Source organism: Cryptomeria japonica, chromosome 10 (genome assembly GCF_030272615.1).
Source record: "Cryptomeria japonica chromosome 10, Sugi_1.0, whole genome shotgun sequence".
In the NCBI taxonomy this organism is placed as follows: Eukaryota; Viridiplantae; Streptophyta; class Pinopsida; order Cupressales; family Cupressaceae; genus Cryptomeria; species Cryptomeria japonica.
In genome coordinates, this window is record NC_081414.1 from 267,865,596 (window position 1) to 267,883,564 (window position 17,969).

Below are 17,969 nucleotides of genomic sequence, written 5' to 3' on the forward strand. Positions count from 1 at the left end.
TTTCTCCAAAGGCATTATGATAGGGACTTCTTGATCTTGAAGTTTTATTTATTTTAGTTGAGTTCCATTTTATAGATCATTCTTGAAAATCTCCTAAATATTAGGAGAATTTTGTGAGGGTTTTATTGCAATAAAAATAACTTTGCCCTAGGTTGAGTTTTGGTAAAATACATTTCTTGGGGTAAATTATTTTTGTTAATGGTTTTATGATTCTAGAGATATAAGTAAGTCATCGAGGATCGGCATAATATCCTGATGAGCCAATGAGGTGTGCAAAATTATGTCGATGGAGATCAATAAGGTATACTGTTTTATTTCTCCATTTGGTAAGTATTTCAATTTAATATTTTGCATTCTGATTTTTAGCCAATGGCAAATCATTATGAGTTTGAAAATAAAGATGAAATATTTTCAAAATGTTATTAAAGTGACATTCTTATTTTGAAAATTTTTATCACAATGATTTTTTTTTTAAAAGAGTTTTGCCTTAATGTTTTAATGGAGATATATCTAGGACAAATTCCTTTAATGAATATTTGCCTTAGGAAATTTATTTTTAAAGATTTTATTTTTTAACATGTTCCTAATGCAAATATCCTGACTTGGCAAATAAAATAATTTTATCATTTATGTGCAGGATAGTGTAACAACAAATAATATTTCTTAGGTTTGCATGCACAAGAAGTATTTTCTTACCTAAAGAATTCAATATAGTATTTTATTGTCTTAACGATTTTTTTTACCGCTCATGTAAATACTATTGAAAAGGAAAAATTATTATTTTAAAGATTATATATTTTCCACATTGAATTATTTTGAAAGGAGAATATTCTATTTACAAATCCTTTTTGACACAGTTAAAATAATGAATTACATTTGATGAATGATATTTTCTTTTCTCTTATAAATATACTTGCCATAGATCAATGAATAGAATAATTCATTAGGGTAAATAATTATAATGCTTTTAAGCATCAAAGTGTAATTATTATTATTTTGAGAAAATGTGCTTTTAACACAAACAAAGTGATGAAATTGGATTTATTAAAGATGAAGACTAATGTTATAATGTAATCCTTTCATATGCATATTTTTGCTTTATGTGTATAAATTGAATATTTTTATTAGGCTATATTATTCATATCATGTACCTACTGGTTTTATTTGTATTTGCAAGGGTATGTCCATGTGATAAAATATTTCCAACCTATTTTAGATTGCCCTAAAAGGTGAGAAGGTATAGAAGTTTTTTCCATGAATGTCATTTTTACACATGGAAGTATATGCTTTTATTTTCTATATATAATATTTTACCTTATGTTATCTAATGAGAACTATTATTAGGGAAAATTATTTTCAATATTTACAAGTGTAAAATATTTTGATTTAAGTGAATTATCCTAAAACAAATATTTTACATAAAGGATTATTACCTAATCAAAGGTAAGATATAGTTTGTTGGCATTGCACACTCTGGTGAGAATTGAAGGTGATTGAAGGTGTTGTCATTGATGGCAACTTATCGACAACATTATGGATATCTTCAGGCACCGACACCGGCACCGATAGGCACTTCACCGGTAGCAACAACAATGTTCACTGGCATCCCAGTCGACAGGAATAAAGTTTTGTTTATTGTATCTAATTGTAATACCTTTTGCAAAATTTTGTAGAAGCAAGACTTCACTGGAAAATAATAAAGGATCCATTTTGAAAGGCAAAGAGAAGGTCGATGAGCTAAAGCAAGAATTTTCAAGATAATGGATTAGAAACATAGATCAGAATGTTGATGACACTATTCCTTCACGGGTAGAACAAAGTATTACTCCATCGGCAAGAGACTCTTCATCCAACTGAAAATTAACCCTTGGGGGTATTGCAACAAATTGAAAATCATGCAAGTTTACCCTTGGTTGATGATGAGAAGATGGACTCCTTCTCTACTGGCAGATGTGTTAAGTTTCACTTAACCAACGAGCATTTATTATGGTTGTTGGAGGAAAAGACATTATAAATCAATGATTTTCCCTCTTTTTCATTCACCGAGAATTCAAACTTCCTAAGAGCGTGAAAATCCAAGCGAAGGCATCCAAAGAAAGAAGTGAAGCAAGTTCTTTCAAGCATCCAAACCTATCAAGAAAATTAAGGTATTTATCAATGGCTTCCTCCTCTGCTTCATAATTTATTGCAAACCCTACTATTGTGGAAGTAGTTAAATGCCCTAGGCTTGTTTTCAAGATTATCCCTAAGATAGCGAAACAAGATGATACCCTAGGATCTTTTTCAAAAATCTCAAGAGGTGTTGCATATGCAGAAGACCCTAGAATATATATTCATTGCCACATTGAGGAATTAGGTTCAGAAGAAATATTGAAAATGTATAAAAATGTTATCTATGATGAAAGTGGAATTGTGAAACCCGAACATAAGATTATTGAAACTTTAGGTTTTGTGGAAATCCTTGACATCCCAGAATTTCCTAAGGAGGTAGTAAGGATTGTGCTTAGCAGAGTTCATGGTGAATTCTTTTAGCTAGACTTTGTTTGTAAAATCACTAAGGAAGGAGTTAGGGCAGTGATTGGCTTACCCTCCACCGGTAGCAAGCCAGATAAAACTAAAAAGGTTCCTAATAACACAGTGATGACTTTAACAGGTGCAACCTATGACAGCAGATCCCTGAGAGTGAATGATGTAAAAGATGTAAATGTTAGATTCATAAGTATGATCTTAGGTTATAAGGCCACCCATGTAAACCGTCTCAACTCTGTTACCAATCTTTGTATTAAAAGTGCATATGATATGGTTAACAGTGATGCAAAGATAGATATATGTGAGTGGTTAAAAGATGAGTTGATTGATTATCTAAAGAAGATAAAAGGAGACAAGAAAGGTACTTTCCATTTTGGAAATCTTCTTGTATGTTTAATGTTGTATCCTACAAAAGAGGTTCCTGATATTGGCAAGAAAGACTTTAGTTTTGATATACCGGTATGCAAACAATTGTTAGATATCTTCACCAGTATGGGGATAGATAAGGACAACAATATCACTGAGTATTTCCAAGCATTCAACGCAAAAATGAAAACAAGAGAAAGATTACCACAAAGCATTATAGATAAATATGAAAAGGAAATTTGTTTTGTAATTAAGAAGGATGAAATATGGATGGAGGTAGTTCTTCCTAGAACTTTATGGGTAACAGAGATGGGATATGAGGCTCTTGTAAACATAATTGAAATATATGCCAAAGCCCTATTAGAAGCACCTAAAGAACCAGAAGAAAAGGATTTTGGGAATGCACAATCAATAGAAAGTGATGTATAAACATTGAAACAAAGAAAGAGAAGAGAAAAATACATAAGGAGTGCATCTAAACAAGTAAAGGAAATAAAGGAAAATGTCATGAATATCACTGGTATAAAGGAAAGTGACTTAGAAGGATTACAATCAAAGGCTCATCTCCCACCGGTTGGTACATCCTCTGACAGTGAAATTCCTGTTGAATTCATAAGAGTAGATAGGAAGAGAAAATCCTCACTGGTAGCCTCTCCTCCTCCCAAGAAAACTAGAACACCAAGGCAGAAGCGATAGGCAATGAGACCACCGGCAAAGAAGCTGACACCTAAAAAGAGAAAGCAAAAACAGGTCATACCACCACTGGACAACTTGTTGAATGAAATAACAGATAATGGTAACTTATCCAATGTAAGCAAATTATATGATACATTCACAAATGAGGAAAAAGAAAGTATAGAGAATAGCATCATCCTACATCTTGACATATATAAGAAAGTAATAATAGAAGTTGTAGATGATTTGCCTAGTGAATTGTATAGGCGGATAGATGCTAAGAGATTAGCAATTATGGAGCTTGACAAGAAAATTAAAATTGATAAATTACTAGCTGTACATCCGGTAAAATCTATTGAAGAAATTGATGAACTAATCAGTGAAGAAAACAGGACAATCTTTTCAAGTGGACACCGGCATGGGAGCCTAATGGCCGATAGAGTTAATGAAATTTCAGAAGAGACAACTGACAAATGGGATATTTTCTTTGTTGAAAAGGAAAAACAAGAAGAACTGATAAGACCTAAAACTTTCAAGGTATATCAAAAGGACAAGGGAAAAGGCAAGGTAGGTGGACTACCCAATATAAAAGTGACTGATAACCTACCACCACCTTCAGTTACTCCACCGGTACTGACTGATAGTACACCAACTACTGAGAATGTGGAAACACCACATGAAGACACAAACCTTGAGTCTGAAATTTTGTACACGATGAACATTGACACTCAGGAGGTTAACATTCTAGTTGATAAGGAAAGCACTAAGGAAAAGAAAAATGATGTTGCTACTGAGCAATTGGCTGAAAACATTAAGATTGAGGTTGAGACTCAAATAGAGAGGTCAGAGCAAACTGAACATTCAGTTGATCACTTGGTTAGTGGCATGGTTACTGATAACACTAATGCAAGAATTGAGAAACCAACAGAGACAACATCTAAGATACTGGTAGCGGACAATGCAAAAAAATAGACACATATACCAGCAGATAACACTGTAAAATAGGCAAAGACACAAGAAGAGAAACAGGTTGATTCACAGGTACACACTAAGATAGTGCCACTGGCAACCACTAAAAAGTTAAAACCTTTTCTAGTGGAAATGCAAACATAGAGTAATGCACCAGAGGTCGAGACAAGCAAAGTGGTTACTCCCACCGACAACACAAAGATTGTGAAGGTAATTGGCCAGACATCCAGTACTTCAATGACAGAATTTAGACCCACCAATGTGACTGAAGTACTCTTGGATTCAATAAAGAAAATTAAAGATTGTAATGCATTGGCCTATAAGGCAATAGATGATACAATTCCTATTCTTAAGTTAATTGCACCCAAATTCAATGTAGATAATAAGGATTCTTTAGGTCAGTTAGACACATTGTCTAAATACAATACTGGCAATATACTGACTATAGATCAAATAAATGAAGAAACATTTAAGGAGAAAATGAAGGAGGTAAAAGAGAAATTATTTGAGGAAACAATAAAGAAGTGCATGGAATGCATTGACACTCTTTTATCGACACTGAATAAAACAATTACGGAGTTCAAGGAACTATATAGAGACACTTGTAAGACAAATCTTTTGACAGTGGATATTGACAAGGAAATCAACAAAGTTCAAAAGGAGATTAATGACATAGTTGATACTATCATTGGTTCATCTGAACCTATATCAGTTATTGAACAAGAAATTATTGGATTTGAGGAAAAATTGGAGAAGTTAGAGAAAGAGAAGGAAAGGTTAAAGGTAAAAGCCAAAGAGCTAAAATGTAGACTCAGTCCAAAGTTAGATAACCTCATCTCTCTAAGGAAAGAGATCTCTAAGGCAATAATTCAAGGATAGAAGACATCGGCAGAGCAAATGCATCATCTCACTGGTACTATTCAAAGAAAAGAGGTAGCTTTGAAGGACAGTAATAGGTTTACTCAGAGCTTGAATTTGGTTTTAGAAAACTTATTCCAAATTGTAACCAACCGGTTACAAGGTTCAAATTGAAGACTGCACTCATTTGACAATTTTGACAACCTTTGTCATTGATGTCAAAGGGGGAGTAGTAGGATAGAGAAAAATGGTCATTAGAGGAGATCGTCTGCTCAGGGGGAGCACACATTTTTGGTAAAAATTTTGGACTTCATTTTTTTGGATACAATTTTTGGATTTTTCTCATGAGTGTTGCCATCAATGCCAAAGGGGGAGATTGTTGGCATTACACACTCCAATGAGAATTGAAGGTGATTGAAGGTGTTGCCATTGATGGCAACTTACCGGCAACATTGTGGATATCTTTAGGCACTAGCACTGGCACTGGCAGGCACTTCACCGACAGTGACAACAATGTTCACCGACATCCCAACCGATAGGAATAAAGTTTTTTTTATTGTATCTAATTGTAACATCTTTTGTAAGCTGACATGGAATAATGTAATAGACATATATGTATGAGGTCTTGTAAATCATTTTGTAATAGAGGAGAATAGTGATGGATGGACATATGATGGTAGAAGTTGTGTGTGTGAAAAGTAGACCTGTATCTGTATCTGGAATACACAACACTTCAATTAAGTCATTAGATGCATGGTTAGATAGATATAAACATGAATATGAAAACCATAACAAATCGACCCATTGCCTTATAAAAGATGCGAGTATAAGATTGCTCTTAGATTTGTATAAGCAATCCAGTGACTAGACAACATCAAGACGAAGTATTTTAATCTATATGAGCATGATATTATTGCTAGATGGATGCAAGATTAATCTAACAAGATTTAAGCAATAAATGAGCTAAGTGATCTAAATATGTATGCAATATTCTCAATGCAAATTCTCAATGAACCTAGAGCAAAAACAACATAATAACAATACATTCTCCAGGATTTTTTTGAATGAGAGATGAGAGCCTGAATTTATAGACAATTTAGAAAGAAACCAACAACTGAGATCAAATGATGATGAGCGGTCAAGATTTTCCAAGAGGAAGCACAATCCAGGTGAATTGATGTGATTGGATGCTTTTCTCAGTTTTAAAGGAAACTGAACTAAAATTAAGATAAAATGAAGAAAAACTGATTTATTCTCTATTTTATTCAATTTTAATATTTAATTGTTTTAATTGCTTTCTTTGAGATTATTTATCAATTTTTAATTTGGTTTTTTCAAGATTATCTCCAATTGATTTCTTTTCTCAAATTTTTAATTCTCTTTTGTCAATTAATTCCTTTTTTGATTTATTTCCTTTTTTGAAGATTTGTGCTCATAATTTCCAATTCCTCTTTCTTGATTTGTTTTCTTTTTTTGAATATTTGTGACCAATAGATTTATTTAATTAAATTAATTCCTCTTTTTGATGATTTAATGGCAAATTGATTTATTTAATTAAATATGCAAAAGATATTTAATTAAAATAAATAAGATAATTGTTTTAAATGATTTACTTGGAATGATTTAATTAATTAAATAAATATTTAATTAATATTGAGTTATTAATTTGCCATGTGACATTTGATGATTAAAGAATTAATTGTGTGCTCAAGATTTATTTAATTGCCTTTGGTTAGGACCTTGGTGATGTTGTCGAGATTAGGGGCCCATGGTTTAGATGACCATTTTTGGGGTATTACATTTGCCCCTCTTTGAATTAATGTGCGAGCAACATGTTGGTTCAAAAAAAATCTGATGTGTAGGAGATGCCAGTTCTGAACTTGATTGATCACGAACTAGATGAAAGCGAGGTGTTAAGCTTGATTTGAAGCGACGAAGCTAAATGAAGTCTGGTTAAAGCGATACCGATCTCGAACTTGATTGAACTTAGGAACGATAGAAAACAAAAGATACCGAACTTGAACTTGATTGATCAAGAAGCGGATCTTACTAGTCTAGAACTTGATTGATCTAGACATAGTGAGTGATGTTAAAAATTGATCTTGAACTTGATTGATCAAGATATGATGAAGATAAACTGTCCAGCTTGATCCAAAGAGATGAATACTGAACACCTGCTTAGATTGAGTGTGATCAAAGAAACTCTTTAAACCCTTGATTGAGTTTAAATGAATAATCAGCTTGATGAAAAGCGATGAAACTGATTAATGTTAAGAGATTGATTCAGATGAAGATAAATATCAACTTGATTTGAAGCAATGAAACTGATATGCCCCTAGCGATTGATTAGATTCAGATGATTGAGAAATCTCAACTTGATATAAAGCGATGAAGTGTGATCAAAGATACTCTTTAAACCCTTGATTGAGTTTAAATGAATAATCAACTTGATGAAAAGCGATGAAACTACTTAATGTTAAGAGATTGATTTAGACAAAGACAAATATCAGCTTGATTTGAAGTGATAAAATTGATATGCCCCTAGTGATTGATTCGATTCAGATGATTAAGAGATCTCAACTTGATATAAAGCGCTGAAATTGAGATGCCCCTAGTGATGAGGATTTGATTGATTTTCTTTAGTTGAAAAAGATGTATTGCTCGACTTTCGATGAAGATTTGAAAATTTTCTCGACTTTTGAAGATGTAAGGTCGTAAGGTCACGAGTATGCCCCCTCGAGAGAGAAATTGAAAGATAGTGAGGGTATATGATGATAGGAAATTTCTTTAGTGATGATAAGTTGTTTTGAGAATAAATTGATTTAGAGGAATTTTTGAAAATTTTGCATTGATTCATAAGAAATTGAGTGCAAAGTTGATTTGTAGAAATTAAATTGAGATTCAGCATTGATTCATGAGAAATTGAGTGCAAATTGAAGAAGAGAATAAGCAGTTGATGAAAGCACTAAGTGGCCAACGTCATGAAATTTTGATTAGAGAATTGACGTCAGATTTCGATTTTGATCCCAAAAATGGACTCAAGACAGTCGATTTACAAGCTCATGATTTGATTTCATCGTACTTGTGTTGATGGATTATGAGATGTTGTTCTATATGCTTTATTCTATATGTATGCATTTCTTTTTCAATATAGATGAATGAATGCAAATGGAATATGGGTGTTTATTTTTGTTTCTTTTTATGCAAATAAATGATGATGCAAATAAATGAGGAGAATGAGTAACCAGTAATGCAAATGTTTATTTTTCTTCATGCAATAATATGAATGCAAATAAGTATTAAATGAAATGTATGGATCTATATAAGATGTTCATGTATGCAACTAACATCTCAATACACAAGTACTCGATCAGAGAAATGATGATGAAAAAGAGACCAATTAGCCGAGAAATGATGAAGCTTCCAACTCTCATTCAGAAGATAAAGAGAACATTGTTATTATACCGAAATCACTCTAAATTCAAAAAATGCAAAATGAAATGCAAAATGAGATGCAACCGAAACCTAGTCACTGGATTTGAAAAGCTTAATTTTCATCATTGAACATTTTACAATTATAGCAAGCAGAGTAGAGTTCCTTTCTTTGCATGTGCAATATTAATTATCTTGTCCGCAATGACCCTTTTTTTGTTCATATCCTTAGACAGATTTCGCATGGACTTGGATTGCATAATAAAGAAATTCTCTCAAAATAGACAAAGAAATGATGCGAACCTCCCTGTAGCATACAAATAAGTGGAGTTGAGGTATGTGTGGCGATTTCACCTCAATGTGAAGGCTCTTATCACAGACACCCAACTAATTTAGATGTATCCAGATCATTGGGATCATTCCTTCAAGCACAAAACAAAGAAGATATTATGCCCCCAATCCTTGCTCCTCTTAGTCACAATAGACTTCCTCGAGTTACTCAAAGGGATAATAATTGAAAACCAATATAAAAGACAACACTCAAAGAATATTTTCATGCATAGGTCAAATAGTTTAGTGATTGTTTTCTGTTAAGTTGTTTTGCTTGTTAACTAAATGATAAAACTCTTCAGTAGTTAGGAGATAGGTAACTGACTCGGAGTGGACAACTAGGTTTCACTGACGTAAGATTGACTTGGTTGACACTGCTTAGGACATGTAATGTGCTCTTGTTGACTACCTAAGACTAGAATATTGATCGGTTTCAAGCCATTAGGGTTCCAACGAACCAGGATGTCACAAAAGTGACTGAAATATGTACAAGTGAAAGCAAATATGTAGGAAAGAGGGAATGCCAACGTTGCATTGATAGATGGAGCGCTTGAGTATAAGAGGTGCTTGTTTACCAGGTTTTCACTTGCTTGGTAGAGATTCCCCTTTTTTTTTTACCAAGGTGCCTATTTACCAGGTTTTCACCAAGGCATTTTCTCTCTTTTTTCCTTTTTTTTTTTTTTTTTGGGAATTTCTTCAAGACTTTTTTTGATTTTTAGGATTTCTTCAAGACATTTTTTGATTTTTAGGATTTCGTCAGGACTTTTTAGCTGTATAGGCTGCTGGAGCAGAGAAAATTTATGTGAAGAGTTTCTTCAAATGGATGGTGTTGATCGGTTCGTAGAGCTGTTCTCCTTCCGATGTTGAGAGTTGATAGGCACCGGAGCCAAAAGTTGTAGTAATGATATAGGGACCCAACCAGTTGGGTTCAAACTTCCCTTTGTTGTCTTGAAACTGTTTATTTTTAGGATTTTCTCTTAGAACTAGGTCACCAACCTGAAATTCTCGTTGTCGAACCTTCTTGTTATATCCTCTGGACATTCACTTTTGATACACCCTGAGATGATCAAATGCCACTTGTCGACGCTCGTCCAACAATTTGAGCTCTTGCAATCTAGATATTCTATATTCTTCATCAATAACAAGACCTTGCAAAGAAACTCTTAGAGATGGTATTTCCACCTCAATAGGTAATATTGCTTCGGCCCATACACCAGAGAAAAAGGTGTAGCCCCAATAGGTGTTTTGATACTTGTTCTATAAGCCCATAGTGCAGGATTGAGCTGTAGATGCTAATCCTTCCCAGATTTGTTCATTGTTTAGTGCAAGATAGTCAATAGGTTTTTGTTAGATGCCTTTGCTTGTCCATTACCTTGAGGGTAATATAATGATGACCAATATTGTTTTATTTTGAATTTCTCACAGAGTTCATATAGATCTTTGTTCTTGAACTGTCCTCCATTGTGAGTTATAATGGATGAAGGTATACCATACCTACAGATGATATAATTCAGAATAAAGAGAGCTACTTGTTTGTTAGTTGCCTTGATGAGCATAACCGCTTCTACCCACTTAGTGAAGTACTCAGTGGTAGTGATAATAAATTTGTGTCCATTAGATGATGCAGGATATATTTGGCCAATTAGATGAAACGTCCACTGTTGAAAGGGCCAGTGTGTCACAAAGGGTATGAGATCCCTTACTGGAGTGTATATAAGGTGCCCATGCAACTGACACTTTTCACAAGTTTTAGCAAATTTTATAGCTTCTTTCTCCATGTTTGGCCAGTAGTAGCTAGCCCTTAGTAGTTTTCGTGCTAAAGTTAGACCATTTGAATGGGATCCACAAACACCTTCATGAACCTTAGATAATGCGCGTTGGGACTCCTCAGTTTCTAGACACCTAAGAAAAGTATTATCTAAACCTCATTTGAATAGGTCGTTAGCAATGATGACATACCGTGATGCATTTTAGATTAGGTTCCTTTTTCATTTCAGGAAAGATTAGCAAGGACAACTTGGTCACGCAAGTAAGAATAAATGTGGCTATAACAAGATGAGTCATGTCCAATAATAGAACAGACCATCTGGGACTCTAGGGAATCATAGGCAGGATAATGTAGCTCTTCCACTAGGAATTCAAAGGGAAAATTAGATTCCTATAGCTGTGGTATAGAAGCCAAAGTGGCCATTGCATCTATTGCTCTATTTGTTGTTCTAGGGATCTGCTGAAATGATACAAAGGTAAAGTATTTCTTGAGATCATCCACCATTCTCTTATAAGGAATCAATTTCTCATCTCTTGTCTAATATAGATCATTTATTTGGTTGATAATGAGTTGAGAATCTCCATAGATGTGTAATTCAACAATATTCCACTCGATGGCCAGCTTGATCTCGTTTACCAAAGCTTCATATTTTGCAATTTTGTTTGTGCAAGGGAAGAGAATCTTGTAAGTTTTTGTAATTGAAAATTTTTTAGGAGTAATAAAAATTATTCTGACACCAGAACCATGTTGAGTGAAAGACCCATCAAAGAACATCTTCCATGATTTTTCAGTAAGGTGCATGATTGATTCATTTGGGAATTCTATATGCAGAGGTTGACTATCTTCAAGTGGAGCATCAACAAGTTGGTCTACAATAACCTGTCCTTTGATGGCTTTATGTTCCACATATTCGATATCAAATTCTATAAGAACCATGACCCATTTAGCCAATCTTCCTATAAGCGTTGCTTTACTGAGAAGATATTTGAGTGGATCAATCTTAGCTACCAACTTAATAGAGTGTGCCAACATATAGTGCCTTAATTTTTGTGATGCAAAGACCAATGCTAAGCATGCTTTCTCTATTATAGTGTAGTTCATTTCATATGACACCAATGTTCTGCTGATGTAATAAATAGCTCGTTCTTTTTTTTTGTCATCCTGTTGTGCCAGAAGTGCCCCCATTGAAGTATCTGTAGCTGATATGTATAGGATTAGTGGCTTACCTTGAATCGATGACATTAATATGGGTGGATTAGAAAGATATTCTTTGATTTGTTGTGAATGTTGTTCACAATCTTTATCCTAGTTGTATTGAATCCCTTTCCTTAATACCTTCGTGAAGGGTTGAGCTTTGTCAGCTAGCTGAGATATAAAATGCCTTATTGATTGAAGACGGCCTTGTAAACTTCTTATCTGACTGATGTTCTTGGGTGGAGGCATTTTCATTATAGCTTGGACGTTTTTAGGGTCAACCTCAATTCCTTTTTTTGAATTATGTAACCAAGCAATTTTCCTGATGTTACTCCAAATGCACACTTTTTAGGATTTAATCAGAGCTTGAATCTTTCCATTCTATCTAGTATGAGGCCTAGCTCTTGAATATGCATAGATCTCTTCATAGTCTTTACTAGGGTGTCATCAACATAATCTTCCATGTTTTTATGCATCATATCATGGAAGATACTGGTTACTGCTCTTTGGTAAGTTGCTCCTTCATTCTTTAGACCAAATGACATAACATTCTAGCAGAAGGTTCCCCATGCACATGTGAAAGTTGTCTTTTCTTGATCTTCAAGTGCTATCTTGATCTGATTGTAACCAGAGAATCCATCCATTAATGAATACATCTCATATCCAGCAGTCATATCTACTATCATGTCAATGTTGGGCAATGGAAAATTGTCTTTCGGACATGCCTTGTTGAGATCCCTGAAGTCTGTGCAAACTCTAATAGATTTGTCCGCTTTTGATACAGGTACTATATTTGATATCCATTCTGCGTAGTCTATAGCTCTGATAAATCCAGCTTTTAGAAATTTCTCTAGTTCAGCCTTGACTAGCAGTGCCACATGAGGATGCATCTTACGGAGTTTTTGCTTGATTGGTTTAACTCCTAGTGTAATAGAGAGGTGATGCATGATGAGATCAGGATCTAGTCCTGACATATCTGAGTATGTCCATGCAAAGTTGATCTTCTTTTCTAAAAAAGGTTGCTGAAATCTTTTAACTCTTCTGCTGATAGTGATTGAGCTAAATGAATGATGTGTGGTGTCTCTTAACTCCCAATGTTCACTGGCTGAGTTGGCTCGATCAATATGGAAGATCTCTCCTGGAAGTGACTCGACAGTTTATCAAGTATCTCACCTTCAAGTGCCTCAGAGAGATTTTCACCTTTAGGTACGTCCTTTATTTTCTCTTTTTTAGATTCTGACACTGCCACAATGTGGTTTTCACCATCAGATCTTTTATTTTTATTTTTCTTGTTTTTGCGACTAAGATACTTGATATCCGCTTCAGTCATGTTTTCATTTTGTTCGCTAGTGGAAGAGTACATGTATTCAACTGCATTGAGATAGTAGGCTAATGTATAGTCATTGGATAAAGTAGGTACATTCAAGGGTTGGTTATAAAGAGTACAATCAATCAATTCCAGATGCATTAAGGATAAGGTTGGAATAGGCTCAAGGGAGTTCAGGTTACTATCATCATGGCTTTGGAGCAACCAGTCGAGTTCCAGAAGACTCCCTTGTGTATGTGTCTCGAGACCAGGAAGAGTCACGATATGATTATCAAAATTTATGTTAGTGTTTGTTGGACCTAACCCAACCGACCTACTTCTAGCATCGTCACCTACTTCAGACTGGACTACATACCATGGTGGGACAGTAGACAGTATCTCATCATTCATGACAGAGTAGTCATAATGCATTGTTGAATAGTTGTTGTTATAAATAGAGCTCCTGTCTGAGTCATCAGAGTCATAGGATGAAGTTGCTAACTCATCTTCAATTAGCTTAGTAAAGGTATATATAGTATCAACACCCACATCTTTGATGCTGCAAGTTCCTTCGTGATTTGGTTCATTGATTGCTTGTATTTGACACACTTGTGGACATGACTTCGATAGTTTTGTTAATCCCTGTCGTCTCTTCCATTCAACTTCCTCTGGATTGATGACTGGTTCTTTTTTTGTAGCTTCTAATTCTTCTTTTGTAGTTTCATACCCGATTTGTCCTATCTCATTAGGAGGGTTGGTAGGTGAAGAAATAGCTTGTGTCCTTTCTTCCTCCAACTATCGTTCATAGTCTTCTTGTCTTTTTAGTCTAATTTCTTCTATTTCCTTTTGCATCCTGAGGCATATCAGCTCTTGTGCATCATCTGTGATATCACTAGATTCTTCAAGGGTTTCTATAGTAGATGTATCTGAGATGTGATCTAGACCTCATTCATACTCATTTGAATCAGTTTCTGAATCGTCTACTTGTTGTCTACCAGTATATGTGACTGGAACTTTTAGTGGTGCAAACAATTCTCTGATTCTGTATACTTCATCTCTCATATCCTTTGGGACTTCTACTTCCTGTGGTATTATACCTAATATAACTAGAACTTGATTACCATCTATTTCCTCTCTTTGGGTGGGCAATTCTTTTTGTTCATCGTCACACTCTTCCTGAGTTTGTTGAGTATTAAGTTCTTGTGTTGTTAAAGGTAGTACCTTTTTCTTCCACTTACATTGATGGTGAGACGTGTGCTTCTGATCTGATTTCTTTCTTGGATCATATCCCAATCCAACTTTATCATTGACAAACTTAGTTTGTAACTGAATGGGTTCAACAATACCTTATTGACACTTTCCTAGAGGACCAACACTTGAATATCCCATGCGTTGAAGCATCTTATAGCCTGGACCATATTGTCTCAGAGAAATCTCATGATGTCGTATTTCTTTATTTGCACTATCTTCTTTGAAAAGTGATTTGAGGACATCATCTCCTTCTATTTCACCTGCAAGAGAAGTAGAGGATTGTATAAAGGTGCCATCATAAATGACTTTGGGAGTTGAAATTTGTGGCTTCATAACCTCTAGTGATTTTCCCAACTATCTTGGTGATGGAGGAAGAGACATTAGTGAGAGTATAGGCTCTATCTTGTATCCATCCATGCCAGTGTTTGTGATTTTCAATTTCTTTTGTAAATCTTTCAGCAAAGATTCTAAACTTTTAGCTGTGGAGGCTGCTCTATTATGAGGAACAAAAGCATCAACACTCTGCATTAATACATTGCAGGTATAGCTTGTATCGGCTGGAATACTGACTTCAACTCCATTATAAGGAAATTTTAGGCATTGATGATACATAGATGGTATTGCTTTCATTTCATGAATCCATGGCCTACCCAGTAAGATGTTGTATGAAAGATGAAGATCCAAGACTTGAAAAATGACATCTCTTTCCACATGTCCTACTCTAATTGGTAATAGTACCAAACCCTTAGAAGTTCTTTCTTCTTCATCATAAGCCTTGATTGTTATCTTCTTTGTTGGATCAATAACATTTTCAGAAAACCCCAGCTGTATCAGTAGATTGTAAGTACAAATATTCAACCCAATGCCTCCATCTATCAAAACATGTTTAACATGGTGTTTATGGATCATGGCTTCAATATGTAATGGTTGGTTATGTGGGTGGCTCAGCGAGTTATCATCTTCTTCAAAGAAAGTGAGGCAATGAGGTGAGGTGAGGTGACCCACCATAGATTGAAACTGATCTACGTCTAAATCTTTAGGGAAACTGGTGGTAAGTAGAGCCTTGTCCATGACTTCTCTATGAGCAGAAGAGATCTTAAGCAGTTCCAAAATGGAGATTTGAGCATTGGTTCTCTTCAATTGTTCAACAATACTATAACTAGGAGAAGATGATGAAACTAGTTGTTTTTATTTAGCCATGATTGTGTCTGTTTGTCTATTTGGTAGATTTGATGTTGTTTGATCGAAAGTTGAGGAACTAGTTTCCGGGAGAGTAATCTTCCTTTGAGTGCGAGTCACAGCATTAGCAGTCTGTGCTTGACTTTGGTGATCTTGGACTATGATCACATTTCAATATTCTGGTTGAACAGATTCAATCATGTTGATCACATTATCATTGTTAGTATAGGTATAATTGACTCTAGCTCCTCCCTTGGATTTTGAGGAATCTCCTTGTTCATAATTGGGTAAGGGATCTTTAAAGGCCTTATGATCAACATTAGTCACGTGATTTCCAACAATGATCTTTCCTGCATCAATGAGATCTTGGATTTCATGTTGAAGTTTCATGTGGTTGTTTATGTTATGTCCCTTATTCGAATGGTAGTCACAGTATTCATTTTCTCCCACCATCTGGGTCTAATTTCTAAGTCATATGGTCTAGAATTGTCTAGCAATGTTATTAGATTATTTAACAATAACGTTTTAAAAGATGATTCATATGATTCATCCAGAGGAGTAAAGTCACGCTTAGGATTTGAGACCCAAGGTTTGTCTTTAAACCACTCTCTTGTTTTCTTTGGAGGATTTTCTGTTGTAGTTTCAGTCGCCTTGAGTGCTTGCGTGCCACTGGCCAAGTTAAATATTATGGATTTTGTTTTTGCTTGGACAATATCTACCACTCCATCATTAACAACGTTCATGTTGCTATCTTTTCCATATTTCCAGTATTTACTCTTGTCTTTAGAGCTAGAACTTTGTTGTGTTTCCTTCCAAAGTGAGATATCCCCTTTCTTTATGAGCACATCTTCCATCCGAATAGCATTATCTACCATTTTGTTAAATGATGGGTGTACTTGCATTTGTATACTATATTTTAGTTCTGGGACCAAGTTATTAACAAATATATCCATTTTATTAGAGCCTAGGATAGGTCGTGGACACCTAGAGAACATCTATCTCCAACATTGGAGGAAAGTGAGAAAAGGCTCCCATATTTTCTATTTAGCATTGCAAAGATTGATCATAGTCATAGGATGTCGAATGTTGTATGAATATTGTTGCAAAAATAGTTGGATGAGTTCTTCAAATGTTTTTATCCCTTTGGGTAGACTTGAGAACCATTCCATGGCTTGACCCCCTAAACCCCTTGAGAAAAGGTGCATGAGGTACGTTTGATCATGCATGAACTCCATACAAGCGACACTAAACTCTTTGACATGATCTTGAGGATCTGAGGTACCATGATATTTGTCAAATTTTGGGATCTCAACTCGTGAAGGAAATGGAGACATTTAAAGGTTTTTGTCAAATGGGAATGGGCATATTGTGTCCAGAGACTATTGTTTTGGCTTTTTATCTTTGTCTTCTATTCTTGTGACCGTAGTTTGTAATGCTTTCATTTGTTTGCTTATTTTTCCCCATGGTGTCTCTTCCTCTTTATCGATGAGGGCCTCCACATTATAACCAGTAGGGAGTTTGGCACCTTGTTTTGCTAATTCTAGGAAATAGTCATCTTTTTCCCTAGCCATGATGACCTTCATCATTTTTTGGAATTCTTTATCATTCTGGCATCTATGTACTTCAGCTTCAGGAGGTTCAGGAAGCTTAGATCCAGTTGATGAGGAATCAGTGTCAGTGGCATGATTGCTGAAATCTTTGTGAGTGTTTCATTTACTAGCTTCTCTTTCTTGTCTTTCCCCATACATGGTGGGAGATAAGCGCTGACCAAAGACTGGTATATCATAAACTGGTATCTATGATGAGGACGGTTTATTGTAAAAGGGGTTTTCTTTGAAGAATGGATTGTATTTTGATAAAAAGGGCATTTCTTTTTCTTTGTCTGTTTTGTTGTGAGAATTTCTGGTTTGAACAAGCATTTGTAATCGACAAGACCGAGACCCAAATGTTTTGCTGAAGTCAAGATCAAATTGTAGCTAGTAGTTCATTTAACGTAGTGATTGAGAGAAGTAACTAAGATTTGGTCTGGTTTCAGGAATGGTCTATCCTATGTAAGACATTATCTAAGTTAACTTAGGTTTGATAAGATGTTTGTTTGAACTATCTTAAATA